This window comes from Stylophora pistillata, chromosome 1, assembly GCF_964205215.1.
Source record: "Stylophora pistillata chromosome 1, jaStyPist1.2, whole genome shotgun sequence".
NCBI classification, from domain to species: Eukaryota; Metazoa; Cnidaria; class Anthozoa; order Scleractinia; family Pocilloporidae; genus Stylophora; species Stylophora pistillata.
Genome location: NC_142519.1, coordinates 43064274 through 43079593, shown reverse-complemented (window position 1 = coordinate 43079593; position 15320 = coordinate 43064274). Strand labels below are relative to the sequence as shown.

Below are 15320 nucleotides of genomic sequence, written 5' to 3'. Positions count from 1 at the left end.
CGATTTGAAATGCGTGCTTTGTTTTGATATAAATCCTCTCAGTTGCGAAACCAAAGAACATAGTTGTTTGTTCCAATTTTCCGTGGCTCCCGACATCCCAGAGTTTATTTGAGATTCTATAATGTTACTTTTTCAGGCCAGGATGGTAATGTTCCAAGAGAGAATACTTCGTTCGAAGCTGGATTGATTTTTCCGAAGTGAGGGAGAAACAGTCAAATTTGAATAAAGTATATCGCGGAAGCGAAAAAGGGCGGAGATTGTTAAAAAAAAAAAAATTAAAAAAAAAGAAGGTAAAAGGGCGAGCAATGCCGTTAGAGAACTGATTGTAAAGTCATACCACGTCGGCTGGCATAGGACCAAGAGACCCAAGATGATAATGGGAACGAAGTGATTCCACCGCCAACAGAGTCGGCTTTTTAACGAAAATCTACCACTTGTGTAGTGCATGTCACTTCTTTGGACAGAATTATATCAAATGACTTGGGAAAAGCTAAAAGATATCGCCCGGCATAAACTTATAAAAAGTCCCAACAGCTCCTGGGGAGACGTTAGGTTCATACTTATGTCCCTGACAAAATTTTAATGAGCGTTAAAATTTTATTGAGCGTTAAAGCAGAAAATGATAGCTCATTTCCTTTAATTTACAGTGGAGGTGAATTTCAAAAATCGAAGAGCACATACAGTGGTTAGAATCAAGTCATGCCAGTCAGTTCCTTACAGGACTTGCTATCTCAGCTGGAAATGGCGAAGAACTTCACCTGAAAGTTATTTTCAACACCTGTGGCTTGTTTACGATGAACAAGGGGAGTTTGACTGAGGAACAGGATGAAAAATGGTTCCAGATTCATCAGTGTTCTTTGGGTATTACTAAGCCTCTTATGGAGTTTAAATATGCCAAATGATTGTGGTGATGGAATGAGTGGCTGTCATTTCATCAGGCACACAAGGATAAATTCTGATTGGAACTCAAAGGCACCTAATGGAGTTGAGAGCATTTAGGATGGCTGTGACTCTTACCACCATTATCAAAACTTACTCAACTTCTAAACGCGATTCATCTTCAACGAAGAAGCGCAGCAAATTCTAAGAGAGAACACTGACCAATTTGTAGCTGAGGTCAACGATGCTATTAGAGAAGTAAAGGTTCCTCCGAAGTCTAAACGCCTGCAGCTAGTACCGAGAATTGTAACAATTCTTCACGTTTTGAACCACGCAATGACTGAACTCTAACACATCAACTCCGGCACACATTGAAAAGTTGACTTCAGAGAAGGCATCGGACTTAAACTTTGCCTCAAACCTGATGGATTCGCACTAATTGATTATTTACTTGGTACAGTTTGGATTATTTTTGCTGTGGGGTGGAACACGGAAAACGTTTAGCTGAATTTCTCCAAAGGTATTCCGGTTCCTTTACTGAAACTAATCACTTAGTTGGTTATAATATCCTAGTTGCTATAGATGGATATTTTTCTGCGGGCCGGCCTCTATTTTTCATAGGGGCAATTTATAAGAAAAGCATATTTTGCATATTTTGGCGATGTTTTTTACATCTAATTTTCTCAACTACAAAAGCTTCAGACGAGTGGAAAGTAAATGGCTTTGAACGAATTTTATCTTATCAGCAATATCCCGAAGAGAGTTATCGCTACTCATGGCGTTCTTCCTTTGAAAGAAAATGATCCACTCTCGTAGTGGACTACTCGACCTAACAACATACATATACCTCAAATCGGGTGTATATCATTCAGATATACACCCGATTGCCGTACGGCTTCTTTGAAGGAAATCTAAGCAATCCAGAATCCTGACGATACATTGCTTTAGTCTGCTATGTCATTTCTAACATGTAAGAATCGGTTGACTTACATGAAAATATCTTAACACCGATCATTTGCTGTTAAACATGTAAGCTATAGCTATGAGGTGACGCTGTATTTCTCCATAAAGTTTTCATTGGTCGCTCCAAAGAATACGAGAACTGGGTATTTTTTGATATTTCTGCAGACTTATGTGCATTCCAAAGCAGAAAAAGAAAAACTCAGAAACCACGAATATTTAACGAACAATCAATGGGGGATGGGCGAGAATCTCATGCGAGTAATCGGCTAATCACCAGTATTCTCGCCGGTGCGGAGTAATGCCAGTATAAATCGCAGCTTGGCAACGGTATTACCACATGTAAAAACCCAGTTAAAATAATGGCTTTGAAAGACTAGCACGAAAACTATCACAAAGTCAAGATTTTAAACAACTCAGTATCCACATGCTACAGCAAATGGAACAGGGATTTCATCATAATCATTTTCCATTTTTCTATTGAATCTTTACGAAAATTATTTCTGTTTTGAGCCTTCAGAGTTCTTGTTCTTGATAATTAAAGATTTGCTAAGGGCTTACAAACTTTACCTCAAAAGGTTTTTGGTGCCGCGCGGAACGAGGCATACAGATTTAAAAGAATTTATGCTGCCACTGAGTAGTCAACAGGCACAGTCCTCTCACATGCTCTCAGCCATGGAAAATGAATGATTGGTAAAGAATTAATCAATTGCAGCGTCCAGGAGCTATCTTGGTTGCCATGATTTCTTTCATGTTCTGCTGTTCAGGCTTCGACGTTCGATGTTACAATTTGCCGCTTGTGCGTATTTAAGTAGCTAAGAGTGGCTAAATTACAGTAAGTAAAAGCGGGCATGATCATGGCCCTCTAAATACTTTAAGCTGCAGCACAGGTGATGGAAGAACGAATTTTCCGCAGTAAATTTACTCTTCCAGCCGCTTTCTTGCAAGTTTTGCTGAAGTGCGTTTCAAAATTTACTAAAGGATCTAAATGAATATCAAAATATCTGTAACTTGTTGTGCTATTTATATGTAGCTCATTAATCATCAGGTTTAGCTGTCTCCCCTGTAGACGATTTAAACTTTTCGCAGTTCCGAAAGTCATGGACTCTGTCTTTCCCTTGTCGAGACTAACAATCAGTTCATTCTTGTGGTACACGTTAATTCTAGATGACTGAAGAGGCTTATTTGCATCGTTAAAATGGATAATGAACAACATTGGACCAAGGATGGCCCTTGTGTAACGCCTGTAAAAACGGGGTTGGGTTCTGAAAGAACGCCATTACATTGAACGCTTTGCCCTCCAAAATATAAATAGTCCGTAAACCATTTGAGCTCAGTGTCACAAATCTCATAAAAGGGAAGTTTGCAGAGAACACCAGAGTGCTTAATGGTGTCAGATGCTTTGAACAGGCCTAGGTCTATAAAAACTGCTTCTGATCATGACATCTTGCCATTGTCAGCTTCTTTTCTTACTAGGTCTGTAAAGTATGTAATAGGCAGCTCAGTAGAGCGTTTGCAACGGAAGCCAAACGGATAATCTGAAAGATGGTTATTACTTTCAAGATGGAACATCAGTTGTTTGTATACCACTTTCTCCAAGATCTTCGACGGTATGGGAAGAATCGATATTGTTCGATAATTATCAACCTCTGTTGACGAGCCAGATTTAAAGAGTGGTAAAACTTTGGCCTCTTTCCACTTCGTAAGAACAATTCCAGACTTAAGAGATAAGTTGATAACCATGAAAGTTACCGGTTAAGTTTATAATGAAAGTTAGCGGTTTTGCTATCACAAGGGCAGCATCTTTCAGCAAACCAGGAGGAAAGTTATCTAGGCCTGTGGATTTTCTTCCTTTCAGACTTTTTAGTTCTCTGTAAATTTCTGATTTATTAACTGCTGAGAACACAAGTTCTGTATTCGCTGGTTGAAGGTGATTCTGTTGTGCAGGATGACCCCGAATAAAGTCGTGAGGTAAGACGGAACTTTTCTCTAGAAATCCGCCCACATTTGTGAAAATAGCTGCAGAAAGTGTAAGCAGTGAGTTTCTCACCTGTCGTCCTCACTCCATTTACAAGGACTGCTGATCCTGTCTCTGATTGTGATTTCATGGGGTACAATTTCTTAATCGCAGACCAGAACTTTTCTGGTGAATCCGCATTGCTGTTTAAAAGTCGCGATGGTATCTATTCTTGAAGGTCTTGATTAAACCAAACATTCTGTTGCGTTGTCGCTTATAAGAGGACCAGTCGACCTTACGATTTGTTCTGCGAGCTTTCCTGAGAAATTTTTATTTTCCCTCAAAGCGATATCTCTTTTGGCAAGGAGGTTAGCCATGAACGCAACCTTCCGTTCAAATTTTTTGCTATGAGAGGCGCATGTTTGTCGATGCATCCTTTAAGAATGTTCTTAAAAAGGGACCAAGTAGGAGAAAATATTCTGAAAGTCTGGATCTTAAATCATCCCAGAATAGCTGAGGGTTATGGTTTAAATAATTTCGACATGTAATAACCCTGGGTTTAAATTTAGCATTATAGACTTTGCGTGCACAACCGATCAGTTCGTGATCGCTTAAACCAGCTAGGATTGTTTTCGTAAAGTAGATGTTATGTGGCTCATTGCTACAGAGAACATCAATTAACGTCTGAGATTTTTCTGCAGTCCTCGTGGGAGTTGTAATAAGCTGCCTCAAACCAAAAAATGCCAGAAATGATTTCAGTTCTTTGTGATCCGAATCCACCAGATAATTACAATTGATGTCACCTGTTAGTAAGCATTCTTTGTTCTCCAAAGACAAAGATGATAGCATTAATTCAAATTTGCAATTAAAATGCGGGATGAGATGTTTTTCCGATTCTGGAGGGCGATAGATAATTCCAATAAGAAAGCTTTTGCTTTTGGGGAATCAAATCTCAAGCCATATACACTCAATGTCTTCTTGCTCAAGATCCGTCATCTGTAAAAGGGCACAGAGGATGAGATATAAGCCCCTACACCTCCACCTTGACCCGATGCCCTAGATTTACCAAAAAACGTGAAACCATCAATCTGTGCCTGAGCCTCATCATTAGTGGAAAAGTGCGTTTCGCGAACAGAAAAAATTTCAATGTTTTTGAAAGCATCCAATAGATGATATATTCTCGGTTTCTTTCCCAGCAAGCCTCTAATACTTTTAGGTAGTATTTTTTGGCCTTTTTTGACAGCAATTCCCTTAGTTCGGGAATGGCATAATGTTCAAAATGCTCAAAGTCTTTCGTGGTTTGTAATTGTTCTTGTTCGCTTTCTTGGTCTGTTCCGTTGCGGCGAGCACAAAAGTAACAGGATATCTCATTAGCAGAGCCTAAACATCTAAGGTTCAAATGTTTAAGGCATAATGGGCGTGATATTCGGCTTTGATTATTTCTTACAGATTTCATCCAAGAGCCACATCCTGTAGCGGGACCAGGACAGGTCTCAATATCACCGCACAGCAATAGCAGTATTTGACAGACTAATTCCCTCGTTATGCGAGTTCGAATTTAATTTCTCTGGCGAAAAGCCCAAAGGGAAGAATAAATGAAAGTTTCTCGTGTGTCACTTATTTCTTGTCCTTGATAAAGCAAACTGAGGCTATGGAGTGCCTGCCTCTTGATCTAGAAAGTTGCAAAGGAGGCGAGAGCAACGTAGTACAACAGAACGCGGAGAGACGCCATTTTTGCTTATGAACTCGTCATATGTTTTCTTTGAACTCTAAACACAGCATCCTATGTTTTGCCGAAGTGAAGACGTCGTATCGTCAGGAACGGTTAACGCATAAAGCTATTTCCAAAAATCTTATGGGGAAATAAATGATGTTTGATAAGACGGAGTATAACAGAAACAAGAGGGATGGCAAGGCAAGCCCAAGACGGGCAGATATCGACACAAACCACACTCGACACACAAGGAAGGTATGTATGCCAAGCTTTAATTGGCAAGATCAAAAAATGAAAATATACAGACACAACGAAATAAAGCCCAGAAGGGATGGGCACGAACGGGAAACTCAGACCCATGCGGGGTGCTTACCCTATGGAAGACAAATAGAACTGGGCCAAGTAGGCTGCCCTGAGGACTACCAATGTAACTGAGGCCCATTGCGAGGCAACATCATCCAAAATGACCCTTAGTTTGAAATCTTTCACTTACGTAATCTGAAAACCAGGCAAGCGTGCTGCCTTCCACACCATGTTGTTTGAGCTTTTGAAGCAAAACTGAGTGATCGACGGAATCCAAAGGTTTGGCAAAGTCCAGGTTGATAACATCTGTTTGCATATTTTTGTCCAGGTTATGACCAATGTTCTTAAGAACAGATAACAGCTGTGTGATGCTAGAGCGATTTCGCAAAAAGCCGAGCTGGAGAGAACTGATGAATTGTTTAGTATGATCGTAGAGTTAAACGCAGCCACAGCGTTCCAGGACTTTCCTCAGAGTACATAGCAAGGAAATAGGTCTATGATTTTCAGCCGGTTCCATAGAGTCCTTTTTTATGTACCGGTGTGACATTAGCTTTTTTCCATTCAGACGGTATGCGAGTAGTTCGGAAGGAGAGATTAAAAAGTGCGCAAAGACTAGGTGCGATTTGATTGCTGTATTCTTTTAAAAGGCGTACAGGAATGTCGTCAGAGCCGTACGATTTAGAGGTGTCCAAAGTGGCTAAAAAATTAGCAATATATCGTTGTTTACAACGGGACTCGGAAGAGTAAAGACAGATGAAAAATAAGAATTGAAAAGAACCACCTTTTTAGCTGGGGTTGTAGCCTCTATGTCGTTGTAGGTTATCACCGAATTTGATTTTGCACGGTGGTGCAGGACGGCTTTATGATAACTCCAAAATAATTTTGGATTCTCTGAAAATGCGCCTTCAATTTTCTCCAAATATAGGCGACGTTTTCTTCCAACCAGGTACTTAACTGTTGACTGAAGGAGTGCAGTTTAATTTTTTTATTGTCCAACTTATATAGGCGATGATGTTTCATAGCCCCATGTTTCTTACGAATGTGATGGCGAACTTCACTGTCTATCCAGGAAGGCGGGTTAGTATCTTTTACTGACTTAGTGGGTATACATTGATCTACAGGTGAGAAAAACAAATCCTTCCATAAAGCCCAGCTCTCGTCAATGTCTTCAGAGAATGCAATTTCCAAAGGGGAGTGAGAAGGCTTTATCTATTTAGTGTTAAATGTTTACATTTCGGAATATTTAACCTTGTAAATCGACCATATTTCGTTTTCCACACTATACCTTATGATGGGTTTCAATTGTCAATGCTTCCTCGCGTAACCTAACACTGCGTAAAAGGACGTGTGATGCTTTCATGAATAAATATATACGTGTCCGATAGTTTCTCGAGAAGTGAGCCTGGGACGTCTATGCTTAAACTCCCTAGCTGCGAGCGTGACAACAACCTCGAGAAACTTCACCCCAGCACCCGGGGCTGTAAGGTTGCATGTAAATGCGGGCTATTCTTCGACCACGGCTAGGCGGGCTAACTCACCTGGGGTCCCCACCTTTATGTGAACAGGCCCTCATATGGCCTTGTTTAAGCACTTTAATTTTCGAGTACACAACTCCAGAGTAGACAGAGCAAGGAGACTTCATTAGCATTGGATGTTTATCTTACCAGGTTGTCGAGGTAAATAGATAAAAATAGCCTCCTTTTAGCAAGAAATATACACAGATATTTGTCCGCAAACATTATCTGTTCCAAGATGCGAACAGTTTTTCAGAAGGCCGGCGAAGCTGGAGGAATATTGTGAGCTTCGAATAATAGATATTGTCCTATGACAAATACACGAGCAATTGTTCGCAAACATTTTTTGCGACGCGCGGGAAAAGATCGTTACGAACAGCATACCGTTTCCTGCGTGTAATGCTTACTTTCCAATGTTCTCTGGTATATTGTTATGAACACACGAATTACTTATGATGCCCGATCCTCGCAGTAGAGAGCGCTATTTATGCAATTGCAAAAATCAGACCTGAAAAAAAAAGTTATTTTTCAGGTCTGATTTTCGCTTTTGCATAAATAGCGCTCTCTACTGCGAGGATCGGGCATCATACGTATCTACAACTGCAGTTCAAAATATATGAACCTCATATATTCATTGTAACACGAATTACTATTCAGTGTTAAAGGAAGTTGACATGCATCACCGGTTCTTAATCGATTTCCGGCTGTAGCCAATCATATTTGTGCGTAGTGAGCACAGGTTAAACCTATTGGCTTAGTCTGTAGTTCCAACTTTACGTGCGCCTCACTCCCAGAGTTGCGTGCAGTGCTCAAATGTCGATTGTTTTCCTTATTTTTCTTTTGACTAGAGCGACAGATTTCATTGAAAAAAAGGAATGCTTGTAGTCTAAGATTTGGAGTAGCCTGAACGCATTTGAGTTGGACGGAAGATGTCGATATGATTATAGTGATCAGAGCTAAATGTATCGAATATGGCCAGCCATCACTGTTTCCACAGAAACAAATAACTGAGAGCGATATTCATGGAGAAAATTGATGAAAAGTTGCTGGTGAAAGAGATTATCATTTTTCATTTCTTCATTTTGTTTTGAACTTCATGGTCTATTTTCTTGTAGAAACAATAAACCTTGTCTAGGGACTCCGATTACAATGATTATCACATTATATTAACGTGGAAGTTAAAGAGGTTTTTTGTTTTTTGAAGGCTAAGCTAGTAGCATCTGTTAATTTTAATTTAAAGAGTCCGCCGTAATTACACGATATGATTTCGTCAGAAAGAGAGTAGAAACCGTTAATCAAAACATGAAACTCGAGTGAATCCATAAACGCCACCACTTTCTGTTTGGGATTGCCGCTAGACCGATTACGGTTGCAAGGTTCGTCGATGGTTTCCGCCACGTCTCTCCTCTTTTATAGACTAGCGCTTTGTTTCTGTTTCGCCGTTATATTCTTAGAATTATTTCTCTTAGACCTCACGTTCTCCACTGAAATTTTCTATTTGACCCAAACGACTGTTTTTCTGTAGACCCTTTGGGGGTCAGAAGCTTTTGCCTCACTGATCAGCAGCATGACTGAGTTGGTATCCTTGTTGATAAGGTGTTAAAAGCATGGAAAACGTTAGGAGCCGAAAATTCAAGCTTTATTTCTGCTTGGATTCCCCTACGTTGAGTTCATTGGGTATGTACCTTTGAATGATTTGTAACAAACCTGCCTCAATGTTAACTGTCTACGAACGCGCCAAAATGCGTCAAACTATTTTGACATTCCAAGCACTTCCCCTTTTATTCTTATGCGATGAACATGGGCAAATATTCAATTCGCTGAAATAAAAATATATTTTCTTCGGTAACCGGACTATCAAAAAAGCCTCATATGGTTTTTCTGTCCATCAACTGCTGAATGAATCTTGCAGTTTCTTTGGACATGCGTTAACAGGTAGGTGATTCAGTTTTGCATTTAAGGGACTGCACGCGCCAAGGTGATTCCTCAGAAAAGAAAGTTATCGAATAATTTTTTTTTAACTTTCCTTAAATGTTCCCTACGAATGTCTGTTTTGAAATATACAACATAAAAAAGATTGGCCACCGTATTTGTTTAAGAGATATGATGGGCCAATCTTACTCCATTTATCTTTCTACTGTCACTAATCACGTGCGCCATTTCATCGGTCTACGTACAATACATTTTGCAGTAGCTACAAGCAAGGGTTTTTAAAGTAACACTTGAAAGAAAATTTAATAGGTGAAATTCTCAAACGAATGAAACAATTTGATATATGTTATGTGGAAAAATCACGAAATTTTAAACGACATCAACCCAAAACGTTCCTCGAGTCGTCATTCTCAGTCATAGTTTGCATCATCGAGTAACGGGCTCCGTGCACGTTTTTAGCTATATCTTTTTCTCCTTTCCATGAATTTTCGTTTTTCATTTCGCCAGTTTAAAGGGGATAGTTTGTACACTTGAGTTATGCGATAAAAAAGATAGGCCACAGTGCTAGTTTAATTATGAGCTTAAGACCATTGCACCTCTTTTGCTGGCTCATTCATTGAAAAACAAAACCGTGTTCCTGGAATGCGCGCACTAATTTTCCTGATTACGTTATTTTTATGAGCAGTACAGGATGCGCAACGCGATAATGGAGAATCACCTCAAACTGAATATTTGAAAGCTTATTTCTTTGGATTTTAAATTCTATCAGCTTTACCATTTACTTTTAAAGCGTTTTGTTGAAAGCGATGTGTAAGGGAAAGATGTTCTCGAACAAACTACTCAAAGTCAGAACCTGGCAGACCTAATTTTTTTGGTATTATATTATTATAATTTTTTGGTGTTATACTGGTATATTCAGATAGTGCGAACGAAATTAGCACCGCGGGGAGATTATCGAATCCAATTACCCGCTCAATCCCAATTACTCGCTTGACAAAATGAACAGATAAAAAAAAAATAAAGGACTGTAAAAAGACCATAATTATACTGTAACCAGGTTATAATGTGAGCTTTCAGTTCTACGAACTGGTATTCATACAAGCCATTAATCTCGCTCTCTCCGTTTCTGGACGTCACTTTTGGTAGCTTCAAGTCAAGATGTTGCTGGCTACTGTGCGGTACTTTTCAGTTTTCCCACTTATTCGGTAATCAAGAACTTGACACGAAATCCGCAATGATTTGTGGGAAAACCTTACGATGAGTTATTGGTTTTCTCCGATAGGTATTGGCCGTGTCTTGTATCGCTTAAAACTGATCGAGGTTTTTCTTCCCTTTTTGTTCCCTCAATACCATTCATATGAAGCTAAGGTAAACGGCTCTAAACCAGCCATGAATACTCAAACACTGCAAAGGAGCAATCACTTAAGCGAGGTAAGTTTGTTTTTATTCAAAGCTAGTTCAGATTTTTAGGTTAAGAGTAGGACTGTTCATTCTCATACAAATCCTTATATTTAGTCCAGTACACAACGTAAACATATTTGCATATTTAAAGAAGGCTCATTATGCGAGCTTGTACCATCTCAGGCCTACCAGTCTAAAGATTCCTCGAGTCTTAGAACTGGTCGTTGCAAGCCTCTGACATAGGGCTCCAAAAGACTTTCGAACTGCTAGGCGATTAAAATTGAGCTGCTTTAATTGCTCCCACCAATAACGTAGCTCCATTTTCTGCCTTTAAAAGCACACACAACCCACAATTCCTCTATTCGCTCCGACGAAGGGCTAACGCTCGAAACGTCAGCTTTTGTAATCATTACGGTGGTTAATTTACCATTTCAACTTTGTTGATATATCCATATTATTGCTTTAAGGACGGTTAGCAGTGAAATTAATCATTTTTGACGGTTCACAGTTCAATTTTAGGCCGTTTAATAGCTGACGGCTGAACCCCATTGAGACCATCTTACGACTGTGCAGTTCAAAGTGTACTAACTAACCAAGTGGTCTTATTGTCAGGTACTATCTTGATATTATAAGCGTTGTGGCTGGAAAAACCGACTTCAAGCATCTTTTCCCCGACACAAACGCATACTAACTGATGAAGGCAATTGAGGCAATGTCATTAGCGAAAAGTAATGGCACAGTGCACTTTGCAGAGGGGGAGGGGGGAGGGTTGCAGACAGAACCCCTCACTTATCGCTATCAAAAATTGTGAGAAAGGAATAAGATTTAGGCTATCAACAGCATAGTCGGTAATGAAATTAAAGGATAAAAATATTTGTATCTAAAATTAACTAGGGCATCGTAATTGTGCGGGTAATGTTCGTGGACTGTGATAAAATCTAGAACTTGTACTTTTTTTACCCTAAATATTCTCACTTTAGGACGTCTTTAAATGGCAAAGTTAAAGTGGGAAAACTCAGTCAAATATGAGCCTTTTTGCTTCAGTAATTGCACCCCAAAAACTCTCTAATAACTTCTAACTTTTTTAACTTTTATTTTCTAGATTTCTTCCGTTTCATCAAATTGCTTCTTAAGTGGCCATATGCTTTTGCTATTTTTTTTAAAGTCAGGGGAGACACAGTCCGTATCAAAATAATGACATTTAAAAAGGTGGGGCACCGTAATCGTTCGCCAAATTGTAGGCCTCATTTTAATAAATTTCGCTCGCTGCTCATGCGTGAAAAATGATGTGTAATAAGATGTAGAGTGAAATGCAAGGGAATCAGTCTTTTTTTCGCGAGCTTTCAACGACTTTTGCATTTTACTCGTTTGATAAAACGTAGAAACCTTTAAAATCTCTACACTCCCGTATCATTGAGAATACCCGCCAAAGTAAGCTGCAACCTTCATGCAATTTTTTTGCATCATCCATATCCTCCTCTAACTACGCTTGAATTACATTAGATTCCTCCACTGGTCTCCTTTTCCCTTTTAGATATGTCTTTTTTATCTCTTTGCACTCTAGTAACTGATGATTTGTATTTGTCAGTCTAAGTTGTTAGCAATTCTGAATCTTTAATTTTCGCCACTGTGATTGGTTTCCTCACCATTCAATGAAAGATAGCAGAAATTACAAAAAAGCGATAAGCCGAATTTTAGAGGTGTTTACGGGGACGATCAGACGACAAGCCTGTTGTAGTACGTTACTTTGTAGTTACTCCCTGAATGATTCATGGGTGACCTCTCTGTACAATTTCAAACTGTTTACAAACGCTCACAAACAACGGCTGCGAAGGAGACTATGGAGTTGCCGGCGGTTTGGATTCTCTTGTCTATAACCTCAAATCTCTTCCATCCGGATTTGTTGCTAAATAAATGGCGATCGCTAAAAGTTTGAGAAACACTTGCACAGATGTAATTAAAGGGCATACTCTGAACTTTGAAGCCCGATCTAACACGGCAGTGGATGTCACAGTCAGGTTATATTCGTACTGCACCCGAACTAAATTATCTCTGATATAGCGATCAAGATGGGAAAGGAGTTGACTAGAATTAAAGAACTAAAGATTATTCTAATACAACTGAATCTGTTCACTTTTTTTTCGCTTTTACAAATCGGACTGTCAACATGTATTGAAGTAACTTATGAAATTCATAACAAGGTCGTCGATTTGAGTTAATTTCCATCTACTCTAAAAAGCAATTACTTGGTATTCGTTCCAAGTAAACATTGTCAATAAGGTCAAGAAAGCCGTCGATGCTCCGTGTCGTAGAGCAAGTGTTTTCATCGGGTTCTTTGTAGAGTTCAAGTACGTACTGTTTCGCTTAAGTTGTAAATCGTGATAACATGCCGTGCGCTCTATCATATATTTTCTGAGATCCCCGGATCGCGGTCGACATATACCTCTCAGAAGGAATAGTTATCATTTCTAGTGATAGTCATGTCCAGTGTATGGTTACAATAAGTGATCGCTTCCGGATATTCTATGTTAAGTAAAACTTGGCTCTAGAAACTTCAAAACTCCGTAAAAATCACCTTTTTGATATGCTTTTACACACCAAACGAGAAATCCGATTGTTTTTTTGATGGATTTCTGTCCCCTGATGAAAGCTGAAATAAGTGGGAGCTTTGTTGACATAAAGTGGATTGTTATCAGGAAAATTGAACCCTTTCACTCCCATGAGTGACCAAGACAGAATTTCTCGGCTTACAATATCAATACAATATCAAGCAGACAAGTGTTGAGAATACAGAAAAATATCAACAAGGGGATTTGGAGTTGATCCAATATCAAATTCTCCAAACTTACACGATAAGAATTGTATGGCAGACAGTAAGGAGAGTTAGTAATGAGATCTTGGCAGTGAAAGGGTTCACCATCGGGATTCAACAATCCAGGCTCTAGCCTATTGCATAGAGTTCGTACTGTGAACGTTTATGGAGCAGACTTTCTCTCCAGAAGGTCAGGTTCTCGTCCTCGTTTGGTGGGTAATAGGGTTTGTGAGGAGGGACTGGGGGGCATGGTGGCGGGGATGTATAATTAGACCGGCGGTGTTTGATTGGTCGCCGTTTATTTTTTTCCTCCACCGACTTTATATTTTTCATTTGGAAGTAGTGGAATTCTGCCTGAGACTGCCTCAGTCCCTCTCATTACACACAGGGATGTTACAGCAGTAAATAAAGATTTTGTCGGTCGCTACTTACAGTTCTCTGAGCAATGTATTCCTATCGAAAACTCCCAGGGGTAAGTTCTTTAACTGATTATTGGACAAGTCCCTGTCAACAAGAAATCATTTCATCAGATAGTTAGATTTGCAGTATTAGATAATACTTAGAACTTTATGACTCAAACCGGGTGGAGAGGGCTAAAAAAGTTGCTGCTTTGATTTTCACCTCGAAATACATAGGTAAGGATGGGCCTGAACGTTAGCATATATCAGTTAACTTTAATTTCTTATCTCATCTGAGACAAATAACATTGGTCGATTAGGTTTCAAGGAAGGTCTCTTCGATAAATAAGAAGTGGGGCTCGTCATACAACTAGCTAAGATAAAACTCTTTGTTAAAAGTATATGCACAGATAATTCAAGATTTTTCTAGATTGGTGCAACAAAAGGTAATAGTGAAAATTTAGACTTTTATGATTTTTGTGTCATCGTGAAGGATATGAACCCGCCGGCTCTCGATTATCCTCCTCACCCACCCCTCCCCCTCCCTCCCCCTCCCTCCCCTTCACCAATCATCGACGACTGTTTTAAATAGCTACCGCCGCCCAGTTAGCCCAATGGATAGTGCGCTGGACTGTTGTGCGTGAGGTCGAGGGTTCGAGCCCCGGCCGGACCAACACTCAAGGTCTTAAAATCATGATTGAGAAGAATTTGCTACCTTTCTATAACATCAAGAAATGGTTAGATATTCTAGTCTTCTCGGATAGGGACGAATAAATGGAGGTCCCGTCTCCTGCAGGGTTGGGGGTAGGAGACGTTAATTTCCCACGCACGAGATTACTGTGTGATGGATGTCCTCCCCTGGGGTAGGATGGGTGGGTTTACTGGGCCCGCAGTAATTGAAGAAAGCTGTTGCGGTTTCCCTGCCAGTTGGCGAAGCAAATAAACTAAACTAAACTACATAAATGAGTCAGACGACACTGCATTAGAGATCACGGTCCACTTCAAAAGCCACTCCCTCCTCCGTGAAATATTCTATTGCCGCCACTTTGGCTAGAATGCTTACCATCCCGTCGATAAAATTTTCGTTGCTGACAACGAAAATGAAGCAACATTATCTATGGCTTATTAAACACTAACAACGGATTGTTAGGTAAACTGAAGCTTTTCACACATTGTTCTATTGATTTGTGTCCACTTTTTCTTTATGAAGGTCACTTTTTTTTTCATATCAAATGAATATACCCAGCGTATACAAGTGATTCTGAGCGGTCCAAACAAGTTAATTTTTAACTCTTAGTCAGTCACGGTATTGTGTAATTCTCTGTAGTTCTCTGTAGTTCTCTGGTTCTCGTGGTTTTATTGGTTTTCTTGGTTCTCGTGGTTCCCTTGTTTCTCGCGGTTGTGGTGTTTCTCTTGGTTCTTGTGCGGGTTCTAGTAGTTCGCGTGATTC

General features: G+C 39.7%; 1 protein-coding gene across 1 annotated transcript in view; it reads right to left on the bottom strand.

Annotated features, from left to right (window-relative positions):
* Positions 1-15320, bottom strand: part of LOC111325904 (uncharacterized) — a 217500-nt gene that overhangs the window by 75430 nt on the left and 126750 nt on the right. The gene's annotated exons all lie outside the window — the stretch shown is intronic.